This window comes from Panthera tigris, chromosome D1 (assembly GCF_018350195.1).
Source record: "Panthera tigris isolate Pti1 chromosome D1, P.tigris_Pti1_mat1.1, whole genome shotgun sequence".
In the NCBI taxonomy this organism is placed as follows: Eukaryota; Metazoa; Chordata; class Mammalia; order Carnivora; family Felidae; genus Panthera; species Panthera tigris.
In genome coordinates this window covers 32,498,117-32,520,926 of record NC_056669.1, presented here as the reverse complement: position 1 = coordinate 32,520,926, position 22,810 = coordinate 32,498,117, and the positions used below count along the sequence as shown (strand labels likewise).

Sequence of the window (22,810 nt, the reverse complement as noted above, 5' to 3'; positions counted from 1 at the left end):
TGCACACAGCATATAAATTAATTTTATGACTCCTTTAAAAATGTTTTGTATAATATTTCTGTTCATCTTCTTAATGGTGTCAGTATGAGATTGCCCTTAGCCCTTTCTCATTTCAAGGTTATCTACATGTTGTTGATAAGCTTTAGTTATGTAAGATAGTCAAACTATAGTAAAACTTTTTTTTCTTTCTGACATCTAAACCTTCAAGAAACAGACTAAAGAACTAAAGAAGTCTCTGAAATAGACATTTTATAAAATCTATACACTTAATTCTATTGGAAAATCCTGGAGCTATCTTACTTACAGGGTCAAATGATTGTGAATAGCACATTAAAAAAAAAAAAAAGATGTCACTGATTGTGCTGACTTTACTGCCTAGGTTATTTTGGCTGCAAATTAGAAAACACAATAAATGGAAATAATGATAAATGAGAAAAATTTAAAACACTGAGAAGTACTGAATGAAGGAAAAGACAGAAGAATTGTAGAAGAAATGCAGATACTATGTGTGACCATGGGATCATTTGTGGAGTTTCCTTCAAAAGGTCTGGGATGTTAATTTAATATTCAACCATGATGATTTTATTTTATTTATTTTATTTTTAATATAATTTATTGTCAAATTGGCTTCCATGCAACACCCAGTGCTCATCCCAAGTTCCCCCCTCAATGCCCATCACCCACTTTCCCCTCTCTCCCACCCCCCATCAACCTTCAGTTTGCCTTCTATATTTAAGAGTCTCTTATGGTTTGCCTCCCTTCCTCTTTGTTTGTAACTTTTTTTCCCCTTCACTTCCCCCATGGTCTTAAGTTTCTCAAGATACACATATGAATGAAAACATAACAACCATGATCCTTTTAAACCACAAACGTGTTCCATTTAATAAAGCATGGAACAATCTAACTTAATTAGATTGAATTTAAAAAATTCAGCTTAAACATGGAAACATTAACTAACTGAAAAATTTACTTTTTGGCACTCATTTTCCAATAAATTCCTGTAGCACAGACTGAGTCTTTTTAACCTCTTCAGCTTACTTATATTTTGGAAGTATGAAAAGTAATTTTAAAGGATTATGGAATTTCCTTTAATATTTTATATTAGTCAGCATTAAAATCAGATTCACTCTTCTGGCCAAAGTTTGTGGTAAAGGAACACAGAGGTACCTTAAACATTTGCTTTATCAAGCAAGGGCAAGGATGTGAACAAAGCACAAAGGGAAAAAAGGCCATGTCTGTCAGACAGCTAGCAACAAAATGGTCTTGGCCTGGGGCATTTTGGGATAAGCACAGATGGTCTTTTCTTAAATATATACTCCTCCACAAACTTATGTCCATGTACTCTCTCCTACTAATGTTCATTCTCTTGTTTAGGAGTCTTAGGCATAGACTTAGGGCTTTCCTCCTAACAAAGGATGGTTATGAAGTTTCACACTCATGTCCATCAGATTAGTAGAGTGTACACTGCATGCTACTTTTTGATTTGACTCTGCTCATTTTTTTACCACAAGTTATATTTGCAGGCTACAGGAGTGACTGTGGGAATAAAGTATGTGTAAATCAATCAATCAGTCAATTAACCTATCCATCCATCTGTTATTCATCTGGACCCTACACTGATTTCTCACAAGAAGAGAGAACAGGAAGTAGGGAGCAAGATTTTCCATTCTATACAGAGAAAAAACTTAAACAGTGCACATGGATGTAATTGTTTTTTTGAAGGGAGGCTCTCCTGCCTTCTACCCCTAGGTCACAAATATTTAGGAAAAACCAAAAGCCCAAAAGAAACACCAGCATCTGGGATACTGCTGATTATAGTATTTCAATTTCTTAAATGATTTACAATGGCACCTTCTCTTTCAGTGCTCAGAGGGAGTTCTTCTTACCAAGGTTCTCAGTCTATGCTCTTGTAACCATTGTTTCCTACCTGCTTTCAAATCTTGCCCTTTCTCTCCTAAAATCTTTAGACTCTTCCTCTCCAATGATATCCTCCTTTCACAAGTGTTTCCATGCCAAAAAATTCTAGCAGCAATAAGGGAAAAATAAAAGGAATTCTGTCTCACTCTAAATTCTTCCAGGATCCATGCCTTGGTCATCTAACTTGTTGAAAAAATCATCTACATTTTCAGTCTCTAACTACCCAACTTCCTTTACTCCTCAGCATACTATAATATGGCTTATATATATTCACTGTTCTTATAAAACGGCTTAAAAAAGATTTCTTCATTCCTAAATACTGTGGATTCTTTCTTGACCTTCTGTATAATTTGCCACTGATAATTTCTCTCCCCACCTGTCTCCTGCTTTGTTTTGGGGGGCATGTCTCTTCTGACTCTTCATGTGTCTTTCTAATGGTTCCTTTAAGTTCCATTTGCCAACATCTTGTCCTTTGCCTATTTCTTATATGTTTTACTCCACTGTACACACCATATGGGTAGTTTCATTATCTTCTCATGGCTCCAAAACCTCACTCTGAGCTCTGCCCTTCCAACCACTTATTTGTAGTTACTTCAAACTCACTCAACATATATAAAAAATAATATAGTGATTATCTGGTCAAATTGTTAATTTTATAAATTGTATTATTCGTGAAATTGTGGAACAAATTAAGGAAATTCAAAAGAAAATCATCTACAATTTCATTATCATGCCCTATCATTTTTGTGTTTCATTCTAGTTGGCCTATACAGACCTAGAGGATACTTAATAATTACTTGTTAATATTCATTAAGTGAATGCATATACACTCTTATAAAACCCTCATACATTCAACAAGCATTTATTGCTTATCATGTATGTCCCAATACTGTTTGAATAATCACTTTTCCCCACTAAATGTAAATGCCTAATTTCCATGCCTAATTTCCACCTAATTTTTGATACTATACTATAGTTTTAAACAGCAGAGTTACTTGAAATAAGATTGATTATTCAAAGTTTGGATCTGGATCTTACTATCTATAAGGTAATAACAACAGCAGCAGGCCACTATCAAGTATTTACTGAGTTACTTGAAATAAGATTGATTATTCGAAGTTTGTATCTGGATCTTACTATCTATAAGGTAATAACAACAGCAGCAGGCCACTATCAAGTATTTACTATCTGCTAGGCACTGTTATAAACTATTTGCATGTATCAACTCATTTATCATCATAGCATCCTTATTATTAACATTAGTCCCATTTTATAGAGTTAACTGAAGCACAGAGAAGTAACATTTCTAAAGTCACACAGCTAGACATGTGAGCCTAATTAACCTGAAAGGTAGTATAGAAATTTATTATTATTAACCTGAAATTTATTATTATTAATCTGAAAGGTAGTATAGAAAATTAAGAGTGTGGACTTTGGTTTTTTTCGTTGTTGTTGTCATGATTTTTTGTTTTGAGAGAGAGAGAGAGAGGTGAGGAGGGGAAGAGAGAGAGGGAGAGAGAGAATCTTAAGCAGGCGCCACGTCTAGCACAGAACCCAATGGCAAGATCATGACCCGAGCCGAAATCAAGAGTCTGACGCTTAACCAACTGAGCCAGCCAGGTGCCCCAAGAGTAAGGATTTTGGAGCATTACTGCTTAAGTTCAAATTTCAAACTCCTTACTTAGTAGCTAGATGACTTTGACAAGTAAAATGAAATAATATTAGTACCCAGAATTGGATCTAAGGATTAAACAATCTCATGTAAGAGTCTGTCAAATAGCAAGTAATAAATGAATGTCTGCTACAACTATGATTATTGTCACATCTCTAAATACCAAATACAGTACTGGATCTGTTCTAGACCTAGCCCCAAAATTCTATACTTAGTGAAGTTCTTCGGTTTGAAAGGCAATTGAAAGACATTCTCAGATATGCATAAAATCAGGAAATGAGAGCCCAGTACACACTCTAAAGAGATTCCTAAAGATATAACTTAACCAATAATGGATGAGTTACAATAGAGAATGCACGAGGAGAGAAATCTGGCATGAAAGATTGCTGATGAGTACTAAATAAAGTTAAACATAGATTTAAGTATAAATGAGAAAATTATAGTTATCAAATAGAATGCAATTCTTATAACTCTTGGTGGGGAGGGGGGAGAGCTAAGCATTCCAAGATTTGACGTCTGAAAAGGAGGAAAATTTCTGATAATAAAGGCTGTTGGCATGAAGGCACCACCTTGAGGGGTAGGCATGATTCATATCATCATGGGCTGCCTGTAACAAAATGGAAAGGCTTAAAGAAATCTGAAAGTTACACTATGGTCAACTTTAACACTAATGTTAGGCTATCAAAACTGCAATGCTGGTATAGCATCATGCAAGCAGAATTTAGGGGGTAAAATTAGAGGTTAACCTTTCCCAGGAGGCCTTTAGGCTTAAGAAATGTTTCACCCAACCAGTTCCAACTAGAGCTAAGATAATTTGGCATGGGGCCCAGGCATTGCCTCTGCAACCAGAAAGCTTGGCCAGGACTCAGAGCCACCGAGAAGGCAAGGAATACAGAAAGGACCACTCTGTCATATGTGTCACTCCATCAGGTACCTGGCTGTACATGCAAGTGAAGAAAGTTCATGCCCAAATGCATTGGCTCTGTCAAAACTTTATCCAGGACATCTTCAAAACATTGAATTGTGAGGGTTATGAATCCAGCATAGTGTGTAGTGCTACCACTTTTCTTTAGACAATTTACATTCTGGTTTTGAAAAACAGATCCACTTGCTCATTCCTCATAAATCACAGATTTAGGCTCAATTGTTGCTGCTCCTCAGTCCAACACAACATTGTCACTCTAAAACAATTTACAAAAAGTCAGTCTTCAAATTACTTAGTACGTTCTAATACCCTTGCTATCTACCCATACCTTCACCACCAGGAGTTACAAGACATCTGGGAGTATTTATAAGCTATGGGCCACCACAAACAGAATGAATGGCACAATGTTAAATAATAGGAGAATTCACCCAAACAGGAGATACTGTCTAAATCTCCCCTTTTAATATATACATCATCTGCCCCTTCTGAAACCTGGGGCAATGTTACCAAAAGTCTGTAATAGAACACCACATTTTCTCTTTCTCCTTAGAAAATCTCATATATTTCAGGGTGGGAAGAGCAAATGGTAATTACTATTACATCTTTTCTTTTGAATTTCATATTCTGTTTTATGTTCTAGTTGTACTAACATCCTTACATTTCCCCAAAGTCTCTCATACCTTTATGACTCTCCTCCCTTTTCTAAGTCTACCTGTTGAACAAACTCTTAACTGGTCTAACTGATCCGAGAAAGGCCTAGACATTTCTTCTATGTTACCAACTAAATATTCAATATGTATCTACTATAAATACTGTTTGCCTGCCTTCCCTAGGTTTTGTGAAGGTAAAAACTAGGTCTTTTGTAAGTTTTGTGTTAAATAAGACTGCAATAAATATTTGTTGAATATACGTACACATAACTATATTTTTTGTTTCACTTATAGCCATAACTATGGTGTACTCAATGATATAGGCTCTACAGTAGTATTTCACTTATTGTCATATATGGTAAATTTTAAAAATGCCTTGCTCCAGATTTGTATTTAACATCTTTCAACATTTTTATACACAATGCCTATTATTTCAACGAATTTCCTGCCTTTTTATATTAATAGACCATGAGTTATAAGTAGAGTCTTAACAAGCTTATTTTTATAGTTTTTTTATAATTTTTAAATTTCAATATAATTAACAGTGTTAGTTTCAGGTGTACAATATAGTAAATCAACAATTCTATACACCACTCAGTGCTCATCACGATACTCTTAACCCTTTCTATTTCACCTAACCCCCCTCCCATCTCCCCTCTGATAACCACCAGTTTTTCCTCTATACTTAAGCATCTGTTTATATCTTTTTTCTTTGTTCATTTATTACAAACTTATTTTTAACATCTACCTTTGTAAAGACATAAGTTTTTATTATTTCTGAAATTTTTATATTTATCTGAAAAAACAGATTATTGAATGGCTATATTTATGTTACTTCTAACTGCTCCCTATCTATATATCTATATATCTATATCTATACTTACTTATAAATAAATATATGATATATATTATAATATATCATAATTATATATATAACATATTATATATACTTATTTAATACATATTTATATAACTTTAATTTAATATCATATTTATAGAACTTTAATTTAATATATTAATATAACTTTAAGTGTTACTATCATTAAAAGGATCATATTCTGTGAAAATAAAAGCATTATTAAAATGTGACTGGATCATTTTATATGCCTAATGGCATAAGAATTTCGGATACACGATAAAATTCCATTTTGATTGAAATGAAATCTATTATAAGCTAAAAAGAGATTTACCTTTAAAATAAGACTTCTGTATTATTTTTGTTGCCTTATAAGCACAAGTGAACGCATTTCCCTTTGATTTGAGAGAAGTCACAACTTTTTCACGTCTTCCTTTGAAAAGGAGGGGGAAATATGTAGTAAAATGGCAGGAAGAATGAATATATATATTTAACAGATAAAGAACAAAGAAGAGGAAGTTGGTATTGTATCACTTGTGAAGCATAGGGTTGAGACAACATGACCTGGTACTTATGGGGGCATTCCTTCCACCACAAACACAAAAATGCTGAATAAAACGTCATGGAAATAATGTTGTTTAATTATAGTCTAGAACAAAAAACGGGGGTATCCCAATAAGCCAGAAATTAAAAAAGATAAGCAGAGAGGAAACTGGAATGTTCAAAAAAAGTTTTAGGTGTAGATATAGGACCTAGGAGCCAAGAACTGGAGTTTAACAGTCACAAGGAGCCAGGATTTGTGGCCTCAGGCCCACCAGAAGAAGAGCATGGGAACTGAACCCTGCATAAAATGGAGAATCTGAAGGCTGTCTTATCCATGAAAATAGGGCTAGAAAACACTACACAGACTATGCTGATGAAGCCAGGAATCTGCCCAAAACTTTGGGTGGGGAGAGGAGTCACCCATAACTAACAATAAAACATACAAAAATCTTGGCCTTTACAAGAGGTGATTTTCACTACCACATGATGTATGAACCTGTGCCAAGGAACAAATACTGGTCTAAGACCAGTAAAACTCCTAGAGTCCTGGGAAAGCCAAATGCAAAACTCATCTGTAAAAGCAGGTATGCATATTTGCCAAAAAAAGAGAGATCTGTACGAGAATATTTATAGAAGTAGTGTTTATAATTAGTCCCAAACTGAAAACCCAAATGATCATCTACAGCATAATGTATAAACAAACTCTGTTTTAGTTATTCAGTACATTATTATACAGCAATGAGAAAAAATATCTAGCCTGTGCAGAAATGTGGATGAATTCCATAAGTATAATGCGTAAAATAAGTAGACACAGAAAAATGCTCTATGATTCCATTAATATAAAGTTCTCAGACAGTCAAAACCATATATAATGTTAAAAGTTGAGAGGTGGTTACCTGTGGAGAGTGACTGGAAGGGGTGTAAGAAGGCTTCTGGGAAGCTAATGATTTGTAAGTGGTTTAATTTGGGTGATGACATCCTAGTTTCATTTACTCAATAATAATTCATTAAGCTCTACACCTTTAACGTGAGCACTTTTCTAAGATTATTCATGCCAATAAAAAGTTTGTACTTTCTTTTTAAAAATAGTTCCACCTAAGAGGACAGACTAGAGGATACTGTGATCCAACACAGAGGGAGTCTGTGTAAAGCCAACCATTTGAAGTCCAGAGACTGAGGATAGAAGGAGTGTCCAGAGAGAAGAGAGGTATCACCTACATTACAGGATTATAGCTGAAGTTTCCGGTGAAATATCCCAACAATCCCACCAAGTATCCTGCTAGAGAAACAGTTATAATCATCCACCAAACAGAGAACTCCACTGATAGTCATATATGTATGTGCCAAGTACAACTGTGCCCCTCCTTTTAACCCGTCTCTTCCTATGCCTTTTACATTGAAAGGTGAAAATCAGTTGTTAAGGGGTCTTAGGAATGTGAACATGGTAAACAGAAAAAGGTGATCTTGTTGATTCTTCTATGCAACTTCAGGCCCCAAGCATTGCTAAGCTTTGGCAAAGGAGAAACCTTAAATTAGGTGAGAGTTTGGAATTTTTATGATTTTAGTATCATGCTGACCTGTGCATTGTGGTTATTAAAATGAGACTGTTCTTTTGATTAAAAACTATGGGAATGGACCAAGATTTCATAATTTCATAGACAAGATGGAACAACAAGCCCACAGAGGTACTGTCGTTAGAGGTCATGTTGATGTTGGCATTGTGAAATATGTATACACACACACACACACACACACACACACAAATACATAAACATGGATAAAATAATAGAATTATTTTAATATTGCTATAAATAAAATTGCAAAACAGTGCTTCTCAGCTAGAGGTATTTTTGCCCCCTTCTCTAATCTACCGCTGGGACATTTTGCAATGCCTTGGGACAATTTTGGTTCAGACAACTGACGAAGTAGGTGCTACTAAGGAGAGGCCAGGGATACTGTTAAACCTCCTACAATGCACAGGACATCCCAACAACAAAGAATTAGCTGACCCCAATGTCAACAGTGCCCTCTGAGAAACTTTAGAATAAACTCATTATTGCCCCACTTTTTTAAAAAGATGTTTTCTAGGTCAGTCCACTAAAAATGCCTATAAGCAAACACAACTGTAGCAGCAATAAACACTGGGATCCAGATTGCTGTATCTAATATCATTTTTATCTGAAAGAAACCAGAGATCCTTGGAGAAATGGCTGATCTAGGTTGTGGCTGGAAATGTACAAGTTGAGCCTGTGGTGCTTTGTTGTGACAGAGTTTGATGTTATTGAGGGTTAATGAAACTGTGTCAAAGCCACACAGACCAAAGACAATTTGAACATCAGAAGGAATCTAGTTCAAGTAATTAAAATATATTGACTACATAAAAAGTCATTACTACATGATGACATGTAAGAAAAGAAAGAAGAAGAGAAATAAACAAAATATACTCACTGGAAACTACTGGAGGATGCTAAGGTACAAATTGATTACTTTGAAAATTGATAATTAAATGGAAATAACTGAGCATCTACTAGGCCTTCCAGTATTTTAAGATTACTAATTTATACAAAGAAATATAAAAAAAAGATTTATAACTGATAAAATAAGAAAGAATAATGGAAGCAGAAAATAATCCTTTTGCAATCCCTAAGGAAATGACGACCACTTGTCAAGTCTGAGAGGACAGTTAAAATACTCCTCTGTTTTTCAACTATGTGTCTGTGTGATGCCACATTTTCTTCATATGCTTCAATCAAAACAACATGTTGCAACAGGCTGAATGTAGGCACAGATATGAGATGCAGCTGCATTTTATTAAGGCAGACATTAAAATGACTTGTAAAAATGTAAAACAATGTCAAGTTGTTTCATTAAAATTTTAGGTCTGGAAAATTAATATCAAATGGGTTTGCTATTTCTCAAATGAGCTAATAAGTTAAAAAAATATTTTAAATTTATAATATGATAAATATTGATATAATCCACATAAACAAAAACTCTGGGTTCTCAATAATTTTCAAGCATATAAAAGAAAGGGCCATACAACCCTGGCCTGCATATGATTTTTGTCAAAACGTTTAACCTGAATCTAATCATGTGGGGAAAAGAAACCAGACAAATCCAGATTGTGGGAATTTCTACAAAACAGCTGGCCTGGACTCCTCAAAAGTGTCAATGTCCTGAAAGACAAAAAGAGGTAGGTGGATCCTTTTAGATTAAAGGAGATGAGAGAGATTTTTTAACCAAATGAAGTACATAGTTCTTGATTAGATCCTACATGAAAAAAAAACAACCTATACAGCACATTTTTGGAATAGTTTGGGAAATCTGAACATTGATATATATTATATACAATTATTATATCAGTATTAAATTTTCCATTGTGATAATATCAAGGTTATATTGAAGAATGTTCTTGTCCTTAGAAGATATGCTCTAAAATCTTGAGAGGTGAAATATGATATCTGCAACTTACTTTTAAATAGTTATATATAGATATTCCTCATACTATTCTTTCAAATTTTCTGGATGTTTTCTAGAAGCCAAAGTTTTCTGAAGACACAGCAGAGTGAGATAAAGGCTTGGACTAGTTTTTCACATTAGCCAATCTGGGGCTGGGTATGTAAAACTGGAAAGGAGAGAGAGGGAACAATGACTATTTGACCGAGTGTGAAAGGGAGCCAGACAATAATGAAGTAGTAAGTTTAAAAGTATCTTCATATAAGATCCAAAGTGTTTTGTTTGTTTGTTTGTTTATTAAAGTGAAGGAAAAGGTGTGTGGGGAGGGAGAGAAGGAAGAAAACAAAATTTTATTGAGCATATTATGTGCCAATATATTAGGAACTTAACTGGCTTATTCCATATAATCCTTACAACAAAATAGATACTACACAGGTATTTAATTTTCCCAAGGGGAAAATGACTAGTCAGGTAATGAAACTACCTAAAAATAAATTAGACGTAAAGAGTCTTGGGCTGAGAACAAAGAGGGCACAAAATATGTCTGTCAAGAACAGAGATGTGGGCACTGGGCATCAGACATGAGCATGTGACACATGAAAGAGGGCTGCTTGAGAGTTACATCACACTGGCAGGGGCAGGTATCAAGAGCATAGAGAATGGCACCTTCCATCTCTTACACAAGAATGCTGTTAAGCTTCATCCTGAACCAGAGGCCACCTTAAGAATCCAATTTCTCTCAAGTATCAGGCAAACATGTACTTCAGTAGAAGTTGGGCATATTCTTAAGCTATTACACATAAGTGAGAATATGTGTTACGTTCATCTAAGAATAACAACTTATTCTGATAGAATTCTTTGCAGTACCGTTTTTATTTAACTTTTAAATTTACTTCTGTTATCCAAATTCTACCAACTATTATTAGACCTTGAATAAATCATTTAACTTCTTGGTGCTTCATTTTCCTTATAATAAGAGTTGAAATAAGAGTTCAAAAGTTGTTTGAGAGTTAAATAAAATAATGTGTTAAAATATGTAGCACTATTACATAGAATAATAATAATAGGTAATAATAATAGGCAATAATTAATAATTAACAGCTAGCAGCTAGGACAGTTCAATAAACAAACATTTATTGAATATCTACCATGTCCTGACATTGTTCTAGGTGCTGATGATAAGATCCCAGGAGCTTACTTTCCATAATTAGTTAATACTTTTGCTTAAGTTGTTTTTTAGTTTATTCTTCAGAAACCCTGATTATGTGTTGAATATATGTTCTCTATTAATCATATCTCTTATTCAACAGCACAGTTGTAAGACCAAATGCTTTATAGTCACATAGACTCTGACTCAAATTCTAGTCCTACCACTAATACCTTGAGAAAATTATCTTAGTTTTCCCATTTATAAAATGGAAATGAAGATAAACACTATCTAAGGCTGTTATATGGATTAAATGAATTAGTTAGAGAAATTACTTAGCACACTGGTACATAGTAAACATAAAAAATCATAGCTTAAAATTTTCATCAATATGTCCTTTTCCTTCATTGTGAAGTAATGCCTTAAATATGAACTCTACACAACTTATTTTATTCTCTTCATAGTTTCTAATATAGATTTTAACTCTCCTATAACATTTTTGGATCTTACCTCATCCAGCTATATTTTAATCTTATAGTTCTTTCCTATGATCCTCATTCTTATTTCATAGATTGCCATCATTTTTTATCTTAAGACTCTAAAGCCAATTCTTACCCAAATATTTCTTCCTTTTCTTTTAGCAAATCAGTTATAAGTATGCCTTTCCCTAAAATCAGATATACTTATTAATGATACGGTGGTCAATCAAACAACTTGACAAGACTCTAGTGGGAGAATGTAACTGTTCAGTGGGAGACTGGCAGTCACCAAAGTTTGGTACGTTTAGGACATTCACATAGGCTGTACATTAGAATGAGCTGGATGAATAAGGAATGTCAGGAAATGGAATTAGAAAAAAAAGAGCCAATTGCCAAGACCCTGAGAGAGATGGTCTGGATTGTCAGGAAACTAGTGAAATCAGTAACCAGAGGGCTAATAGGACTAATAAGTACAACTGCAACTTTTTACCCAAATATACCTGCTCTTGGAATGTAGCCTGCCACCATGCTTCTATAGATAACATTCTTGCTTGACACCATGATACCAAAATGTTGATATAATTCTTTTACAGAGACTCAAGTCTTCAAAAGAAACTGCCAGAGCTGACCAGGACCACTGACCTCTTTGAGCATGTACAAGTGTCCAATGGACAAACTTTTAGCATAGAAGGGCCCTAAAACTCCATGCTTGGATCATGCTAAGGATGTCATTTTATGGTCATGAGTCATAGGAAGATTGTATTTAGAAGATCTGTGCAGGCACAGACAACAAAATGACTTAAACCCATCCTATTTTGAAGTTCCTTTCTCCTGTACCCAGATCCTTTCCCATTTGCCATTAAATATCTCTTACTCTCCCTTCAGGGAGACAGATTTGAGACAGACTCCTGTCTCCTCATTTGGCTGCCTACTGAAAAACAAAAACAAAAACAAAAACAAAAAAACCTTCCTTGCTGCATACTCGATGTCTCAGTGATTGGCTTTGTTGCACATCTCGCATATGAACTTGGGTTTGGTTATGCTAGTAACGTTAGAGCTGACTGAGCCAGAGGGAATGGTAGTGGAAAGGAAGGTCAGACTATAACAGGGCAAGACTCAATAGGGCCTTGGAGATCACTATAAGAATTTTAATTTTTCTCTGAAGGAAATAAAATGCTGTTGCAGAGTTTAGAGCAGAGAGGAGTGACATAATCTGGCTTATATTTTAACAGCATCATTTTGGCTTCTAATTGAAGTATAGATTCTAGGAGGGCAAGTGTAGAAATGAGAACAGTTAAGAGTCTATCATAATAAATCCAAAGGAGAATAATCATGGTGATTAAGAGGTCATATTCTAAATATATTCTAAAGGAGGAATCAAGTAGGATACAGAATGTTACAGGTGACATTCCAATATTTAACTTTCTTAAGTCCTCAATGTTACTATTAAAAAAATTTTCCTCTTATTTCTTCTCTTTATTTCCCTTTACTTTCTTTCTGACTGTAGACCAGTTGCTCCTTCCTGAGGCTAGTCTTACTCCTCTCTTTATAAATGAAACAATGCCGCTGGATCTCTTCTGATCTCTTTCCTAATTATCTACACATCTTTTAACTTTTAAAACAACGAATTGTATGTATTATCTATCTAGTTACACCTGATACTTTCAGTTATTTATTTAGCTAACCGGTAGGCATTTAGGGAAGAAATTGCACACAGACTTTAAAAACCCACACAACCATATTACCTTAAGAAAAGTTCACATACTACTGAGAGATGAAATATTTAAGATATCTACAAAATAATCAGAAAAAATTACAAAATTATATGTCAACAAGGTTGTTTAAATCATTGTGGTACTCTGATGCGAGACTATGGTACTCTGATTCAACATTATGACCTTTTTAAAATTTTGTTTATTTATTTTGAGAGAAAGTTCGTGCATGTACACCAGTGGGGCCAGGGCAGGGGGGGGGGGCGGCTAGACTCCCAGGCAGTCTCTGTGTTGTCAGCACAGAGCCCAAAGTGGGTCTCAATCTCAAGAACTGTGAGATCATGACCTGCGCCAAAATCAAGAGTAGGATGCTTAACTAAATAAGCCACCCAGGCACCCCAAGCTTATGACTTTTTACATATATATAAACTGTTCTTTCTTTCATATCTATGAATTTATTTTTCCTTTTGAGATTGCAATCCTGAATTTATCAACATTTAATTTCCTTATTTTCTTCAAACTTCTGCTTTAGAACACCAGGTGACTTAAGATTCTGTTATAAATCTCTAGAGCCACTCTGGCTTCACCTGAAATTGGCTTTGCAAAAAACCAGAATTCTACGACCAAAAAATTAGCATTTTCCTACCCATTATTTAGGTCTAGTCTCCCAAATATATAAGATTATACTATCATCATATTTTTAAGCCTTTTATGATAAATTTCTTTAAAAAAATAACTTTTTAATGTTTATTTATTTTTGACAGAGAGAGAGAGAGAGAGAGAGAGAGAGAGAGAGAAGCAGGGGAGGGGCAGAGAGAGAGGGAGACACAGAATCCAAAGCAGGCTCCAGGCTCTGAGTTGTCAGCACAGAGGCTGACAAGGGGCTTGAACTCACAGATCGTGAGATCATGACCTGAGCTGACGTCGGACACTCAACCGACTGAGCCACCCAGGCACCCCGATAAATTTCTTAAACAATTGTTATTATTATGTTTAATTCTTTTTTTAAATATGAAATTTATTGTCAAATTGTTTTCCATACAACACCCAGTGATCATCCCAACAGGTGCCTTCCTCAATGCCCATCACCCACTTTCCTCTCCCTCCCACCCCCCATCAATCCTTAGTTTATTCTCAGTTTTTAAGAGTCTATTATGGTTTGGCTCCCTCCCTCTCTAAGTTTTTTTCCCTTCCCCTGCCCCATGCACTTCTGTTAAGTTTCTCAGGATCCACATAAGAGTGAAAACATATGGTATCTGTCTTTCTCTGTATGGCTTATTTCACTTAGCATCACACTCTCCAGTTCCATCCATGTTGCTACAAAGGGCCATATTTCATTCTTTCTCATTGCCACGTAGAATTCCATTGTGTACATAAACCACAATTTCTTTATCCATTCATTGGTTGATGGACTTTAGGCTCTTCCATAATTTGGCTATTGTTGAATGTGCTGCTATAAACATTGGGGTACAAGTGCCCCTATGCATCAGCACTCCTGTATCCCTTGGGTAAATTCATAGCAATGCTACTGCTTGGACATAGGGTAGATCTATTTTTAATTTTTTGAGAAACCTCCACACTGTTTTCCAGAGTGGCTGCACCAGTTTGCATTCCCACCAACAGTGCAAGAGGGTTCCATCTCTCCACATCCTCTCCAGCATCTATAGTCTCCTGATATGTTCATTTTAGCCACTCTGACCAGCGTGAGGTGGTATCTCACTGTGGTTTTGATTTGTCTTTCCCTGATGAGGAGTGACATTGAGCATCTTTCCATGTACCTGTTGGCCATCTGGATGTCTTCTTTGGAAAAGTATCAATTCATGTCTTCTGGCCATATCTTCCCTGGATTATTTGTTTTTCGGGTGAGGAGTCGGTGAGTTCTTTATAGATTTTGGATATTAGCCCTTTATCCCATGTCATTTGCAAAAATCTTTTCCTATTCCATCAGTTGCCTTTTAGTTTTGTTGATTGTATCCTTTGCAGTGCAGAAGCTTTTTATCTTCATGAAGTCCCAATAGTTCATTTTTGCTTTTAATTCCCTTGCCTTTGGAGATGTGTCAAGTAAGAAATTGCTGCAGCTGAGGTCAGAGAGGTTTTTTCCTGCTTTCTCCTCTAGGGTTTTGATGGTTTCCTGTCTCACATTCAGGTTCTTTATACATTTTGAGTTTATTATTGTGAATGGTGTTAAGAAAGTGGTCTAGTTTCATTCTTCTGCATGTTGCTGTCCAGTTCTCCCAGGACCATTTGTTAAAGACACTCTCTTTTTTCCATCGGATATTCTTTCCTGCTTTGTCAAAGATTAGTTGGCCATACTTTTGTGGGTCCAATTCTAGAGGCTCTATTCTATTCCATGGTCTATGTGTCTGTTTTTGTGCCAATAATATGCTGTCTTGATGATTACAGCTTTGTAGTAGAGGCTAAAGTCTGGGATTGTGATGCTTCATGCTTTGGTCTTCTTCTTCAATATTACTTTGGCTATTCGGGGTCTCTTGTGGTTCCATACAAATTTTAGGATTGCTTGTTCTAGCTTCGAGAAGAATGCTGGTGCAATTTTGATTGTGATTGCATTGAATGTGTAGATTGCTTTGGGTAGTATTGACATTTTAACCATATTTATTCTTCCAATCCATGAGCCTGGAATGTTTTTCCATTACTTTCCATTTTTTTCAATTTCATTCATAAGCTTTCTGTAGTTTTCAGCATACAGATCTTTTACATCTTTGGTTACGTTTATTCCTAGGCATTTTATGGTTCTTGGTGCAATTGTGAATGGGATCAGTTTCTTTATCTGTCTTTCTGTTGCTTCATTATTAGTATATAAGAATGCAACTGATTTCTGTACATTAATTTTGTATCCTGTGACTCTGCTGAATTCATGTATCAGTTCTAGCAGATTTGGTGGAGTCTATCGTGTTTTTCATGTATACTATCATGTCATCTGCAAAAAGTGAAAGCTTAACTTCATCTTTGCCAATTTTGATGCCTTTGATTTCCTTTTGTTGTCTGATTGCTGATGCTAGCACTTCCAACACTATGTTAAACAACAGCGGTGAGAGTGGACATCCCTGTCATGTTCCTGATCTCAGGAGGGAAAGCTCTCAGTTTTTCGCCATTGAGGATGTTAGCTGTGGGGTGTTTATAAATGGCTTTTATGATGTTTAAGTATGTTCCTTTTATCCCGACCCTCTCAAGGGTTTTTATTCAGAAAGGATGCTGAATTTTGTCAAATGCTTTTTCTGCATAGATTGACAGGATCATATGGTTCTTATCTTTTCTTTTATTAATGTGCTGTATCACATTGGTTGATTTGTGGACATTGAACCAGCCCTGCAGCCCAGGAATGAATCCCACTTGATCATGTGAATAATTCTTTTTATATGCTGTTGAATTCGATTTGTTAGTATCTTGTTGAGAATTTTTGCATCCATATTCATCAGAGATATTGGCCTATAGTTCATCTTTTTTTAAGGGTCACTGTCTGGTATGGGAATCAAAGTAATGCTGGCTTCATAGAATGAGTCTGGAAGTTTTCCTTCCCTTCCTATTTTCTGGAATAGTTTGAGAAGGATAGGTATTATTTCTGCTTTAAATATCTGGTAGAATTCCCCAGGGAAGCCATCTGGTCCTGGCCTCTTATTTGTCGGGAGATGTTTGTTAACTGATTCCATTTCTTTGCTGGTTATGGGCCTGTTCAAGTTTTCTATTTCTTCCTGTTTGAGTTTTGGAAGTGTGTGGGTGCTTAGGAATTTTTCCATTTCTTCCAGGTTGTCCAGTTTGTTGGCATATAATTTTTCATAGTATTCCCTGATAATTGCTTGTAATTTGGAAGTATTGGTTGTAATAATTCCATTTTCATTCATGATTTTATCTATTTTGGTCCTCTCCCTTTTCTTTTTGAGAAGACTGGCCAGAGGTTTATCAATTTTGTTTATTTTTTCAAGAAACCAACTCTTGGTTTCAATGATCTGCTCTACAGTTTTTTTAGATTCTATATTGTTTATTTCTGCTCTGATATTTATTATTTCTCTTCTTCTGCTGGGTTTGGGGTGCTGTGCTTTCTGCTTCTAGTTCCTTTAGGTGTGCTATTAGATTTTGTATTTGGGGTTTTTCTTGTTCCTTGAGATAGGCCTGGACTGCAATGTATTTTCCTCTCAGGACTCCCTTCACTGCACCCCAAAGCATTTGGATTGTTGTATTTTCATTTTCATTTGTTCCCATATAGTTTTTAATTTCATCTCTAATTGCTTGGTTGATGCATTCATTCTTTCATCTCCATGCTTTTGAGGTTTTCCAGACTTTTTCCTGTGGTTGATTTCAAGTTTCATAGCATTGTGATATGAAAGTGTGCATGGTATGATCTCAATTCTTTTATACTTATTAAGGGCTGTGTTGTGATCCAGTATGTGATCTATCTTGGCGAATGTTCCATGTGCACTCAAGAAGAAAGTATATTCTGTTGCTTTGGGATGCAGAGTTCTAAATAGATCCGTCAAGTCCATCTGATCAAATGTATCATTCAGGGCCCTTGTTTCTTTATTGATCCTGTGTCTAGGTGATCTATCCATTGTTGTAAGTGGGGTATTAAACTCCCCTGCAATTACCACATTCTTATCAATAAGGTTGCTTATGTTTTGATTGTTTTATATATTTGGGGGCTCCCGTATTCATCGCATAGACATTTATAATTGTTAGCTCTTTCTGATGGATAGACCCTGTCATTATTCTCTTGTTACAACCTTTATTTCATCTATTATCTCTTGTTACAACCTTTAATTAAAGTCTAGTTTGTCTGATATAAGTATGGCTACTCCAGCTTTCTTTTGACTTCCAGTAGCATGATAGATAGTTCTCCATCCCCTCACTTTCAATCTGAAGGTGTCCTCAGGGCTGAAATGAGTCTCTTGCAGACAGCAAATAGATGGGTCCTGTTTTTTATCCATTCTGATACTCTGTGTCTTTTGGTTAGAGCATTTAGTCCATTACATTCAGTGTTATTATTGAAAGATATGGGTTTAGAGTCATTGTGATGTCTGTAGGTTTCATGCTTGTAGGATGTCTCTGGTACTTTGTGGTCCTTGCAACATTTCATGCACAGAATCCCCCTTAGGATCTCTCGTAGGGCTGGTTTAGTGGTGATGAATTCCTTCAGTTTTTGTTTATTTGGGAAAACCTTTATTTCTCCTTCTATTCTGAATGACAGACTTGCTGGATAAAGGATTCTCTGCTGCATATCTTCTCTGTTTATCACATCGAAGATTTCTTGCCATTCCTTTCTGGCCTGCCACGTTTCAGTAGATAGGTCTGCTACTACCCTTATGTGTCTACCTTTGTATGTTAAGGCCCATTTATCCCTTGCTGCTTTCAGAATTCTCTCTTTATCCTTGTATTTTGCCAGTTTCACTATATGTTGTGCAGAAGATTGATTCAAATTATGTCTGAAGGGAGTTCTCTGTGCCTCTTGAATTTCAATGCCTTCTTCCTTCCCCAGATCAGGGAATTTCTCAGCTATGATTTGTTCAAGTACACCTTCAGCCCCTTTCTCTCTCTTCTTCTTCTTCCCCTCCTTCTTCTGGAATTCCTATGATACAGATATTGTTCCGTTTGATTGCATCACTTAGTTCTCTAATTCTCCCCTCATACTCCTGGATTTTTTTTATCTTTTTCTCAGCTTCCTCTTTTTCCATAATTTTATCTTCTAATTCACGTATTCTCTCCTCTGCCTCTTCAATCTGTGCTATGGCCACCTCCATTTTATTTTGCACCTCATTTATAGCATATTTTAACTCCTCATGACTATTTCTTAGTCCCTTGATGTCTGTAGCAATAGATTCTCTGCTGTCATGTATGCTTTTTTCAAGCTCAGCATTTAATTTTATGACTATTATTCTAAATTCTTGTTCTGTTATATTGCTGAAATAGTTTTTGATAAATTCGTTAGCTGTCGCTACATCCTGGAATTTCTTTTGAGGAGAATTCTTCTGTTTCATCATTTTGGCTAGTCTCTGCAGTAGCTCCAAAGTGCAAGGCACTTCCCCTGTGCTGTCCAGAGTAACTTGTGTTTGTGGATGGGGCTGCAATGAGACCTGTTGTCTGTCCCCAGCTCACCACTGGAGCCACAGTCAGACTGGGTGTACCTTACCTTCCCCTTTCCCAGGGACAGGAATCACTGTGGAGAGATGTGGCCCCTGTCTGGGCTACTTGCACACTGCCAGGCTTATGGTGCTGCTTAGATGGGATCTGGCCAAGGATGTATTAGCCAGGGTGGATCTGTAAGGTGGGCGGGAGGGGCAGGCTTAGTTAGCTTTGCTGATGGTGGTCCCCTGGGGAAGGGGCCCTGCAGAACCGGGAGGGAGGCAAGCCTGTTGGAGGGATGGATCCACAGAAACACAGTGTTGGGTGTTTGCACAGTGCAAGCAAGTTCGGTGACAGGTACTGTTTCCCTTTGGAATTTCAGCTGGGGGATGGGAGAGGGAGATGGCGCCTCCCAGCACCTTGTTCCCCCACCGAGCTCAGCTCTGTCTTCCAGGGCTCAACAACCCTCCTTCCTGGTGTCCTTTAGCCCTCCCAGCTCTCTGAGAGCAGAGCTGTTGACTTTTAACATTCCAGATGTTAAGTCCTGCTGGCTGTCAGAACTCATGGAGTCCGGCCCCTCCGCTTTTGCAAACCAGACTTTGGAGGCTCTGCCTTGCCCTGTAGGCTGCCCCTCCACCACCCTGGCTCCCTTCCACAAGTCTGTGTAGCGCTCACCACCTCTCCGCCCTTTCTACCCTCTTCCGTGGGCCTCTTGTCTACACTTGGCTCCAGAGAGTCCGTTCTGCTAGTCTTCAGGCGTTTTTATGGGTTATTTAGGCATATATGGGTGGAATCTAAGTGATCAGGACAACGTGAGCCCAGCATCCTCCTACACCTCCATCTTCCCAGGTCCTACCATGTTTTATTTCAAACACAGTGCTAAATGGTATGGTATAATAAAAGTAATTTAGTCTTTGGAGTCTGGAAGAACTGGGTTTGATTACCAACTCCACCACTAACTGGCTGTGTGACCTTAGGCGAGTTACCTTCCCTCCTTGTCAATTCTTACACTTGCAGAAAGAGAATGGTAATAACTTCTCCAGCAACTCCTGAGAATTAAAGGATATAATGAATAGAGCACCATGTGTCTACCATGGTACCTGGTATATAATAAAAACACAAAAAACAAGAGTCTCCATCCTCCCTCCCTATGCTGTCACATTTCTTAGAATTCTCTCTGGAAAAGGGAGCATTCTTAGTAGGGGCAACTGCCTAGTATATGCTTCCTACACTTTAACTTCACTGTTTTCAGGAATTAAAAGTAGCTTCTCAGCAAAGGACCAAAGGCCCCTAATCTAGATCAAATAATATTTTAAATAATCTTAAAACTGGCTCCCTAGCATCATCTTCTGTCCATGTTATTTACTGTTTTAAATCAAAGCTTCTCAAAAACAAAGCTGACCATGTCACCTCCCAGTTTAAAGACTCTGGCTCCCCTATGAGTAAAGCAGTACTTCATTATGCATAAGAAACAGCTGAATAGGTATTGAAATGCAGTAGAATAGGAGCTTACTTTCGGACTTGTTAGTTTGAGATATTCAGTAGTTATCTATGAAGATCTCAAGTCAGCAGTTAGATATATAAATTCTGGAATTCAGGGGAGAAATATAGAATTCAGGGGAGAGGTCTGGGCTAGAGATAGAAATTTGAGAGAGATCAGGATGGTTTTCTAAAACCATGAGACTAGATTATATATCCAAGGAAATATGTAAACAGAATGTCTAAGGTGTCAAAATACTGAGCACTGGGCCCTCTAAAGTTAAAAGCTAAAGAAGAGGAGACTGAAGAGGAACCAAGAGGGGAAAAAATCAAGAGAGTGTTGTGTCCTGAAAGCCAAGAGGAAAAAAAAAGTATTTTCAGGAAGCTGGAGCAATCAACTGTCAAATGCTACTGACAGATCAAGTAAGATGAGACTGAGAATTACCCATCAGATTTTTGCCATCTGGTAACCTTGACAAGAGAAATTTTGGTGGAGTGATTGGCTGAGACAAAAGACTGACTGGATTAGGTTTACGAGAGAATGGGGGAAGAAAATTCATTGGAGGAGTGTAGCTGCAAAAGGAATAGAGAAATAGTAGACAGAAGAATAAAGCCAACAGAAATATTTTGGCTTTACGATGGGAGAAATAATAGCAAGTTTACATGCTGATATACCAGAAAGGGGGAAATTATGATTTAAGCAGAGAGGGGGAAAACTTTTGGGAGGCTGCTCTTGAGTCAACAGCAGGAGACTGAACCTGGTACACAAGGGGAAAAGGCTGGTCTTGACGAGCAATGCAGATCTTTAGTAACAAGAGGAAAAGTTGATTATAGGTTAGATGCTACATGAGTATATGTGGTAGTAGCATTTTCAGAAAGTTTTTTCAGAAAATTATGAAGCAACATCATCAGTTGAAAGTGAAGGTGGGAGTGTTGGAAGGCTAAGAGGAAGGTGGAAGGTAGCCATCCAGAAGACATGGACAGTGAATGGGACTATTTGCAGCGCTGAATATTTAGTGATTATACTCATTTTTTCAATCCCACCTATTAATTATGCAAAGTTTATTTTCCTCTGAAATTCAGCTAGAAAATTTCTGCCCTCCCTGAAGTAAATCAGTTTTCATTACAAATAATTAGGACAAAGAGACAATAGATAATGGATAAGATGTAATGGATAAGAGAGAAAGTTCACTGGGTTCCAATCTCTGCTCTATTTGCTATTTACCTGTGCAAGTGATTTAACTTTTTTGTGCTTCATGTAATACATAGAGACAAGTTCCCAGCATGTAATAAAGGTTACATAAATACCACTCTTATTATTAAACATATTCAGAACCTACCCATTGAAACCCTCTAGATTTTTTAAGTTAGAAAATTCTATTTCCAAGTGTTTAAGTATGTAGTTGTAAAAGTTTTTACTTGTAATGTATTTATAATGCCTGCACAACAAAATCAAATAACAACAATCATCTGCACATAACTGTTTTTCAAAATGCTCTTTACATCACAAAGGGATGTCTTGCAAAAGGGAGTTACATTGCTTTTCTAACATCACTTTCTGCTTGAAAAGGCAGATGAAGTGTCCTTCTGCTAAACATCTTTTTTTAAAAATACAATTTATTGGGGCTCCTGGGTGGCTCAGTCGGTTAAGCATCCGACATCGGCTCAGGTCATGATCTCGCGGTCTGTGAGTTCAAGCCCCTCTGACGGCTCAGAGCCTGGAGCCTGTTTCAGATTCTGTGTCTCCCTCTCTCTGACCCTCCCCTGTTCATGCTCTGTCTCTCCCTGTCTCAAAAATAAATAAAACGTTAAAAAAATTTTAAAAAAATATTTAAAAATACAATTTGTTGTCAACATAGCTAACATACAGTATATACAGTGTGCTCTTGGCTTCGGGAGTAA

General features: G+C 36.6%; 1 protein-coding gene across 3 annotated transcripts in view; it reads right to left on the bottom strand.

Moving 5' to 3' along the window:
* The window catches only part of PGR (progesterone receptor), a 105,007-nt gene that overhangs the window by 65,600 nt on the left and 16,597 nt on the right, over positions 1–22,810 (bottom strand). The window lies entirely within an intron of this gene.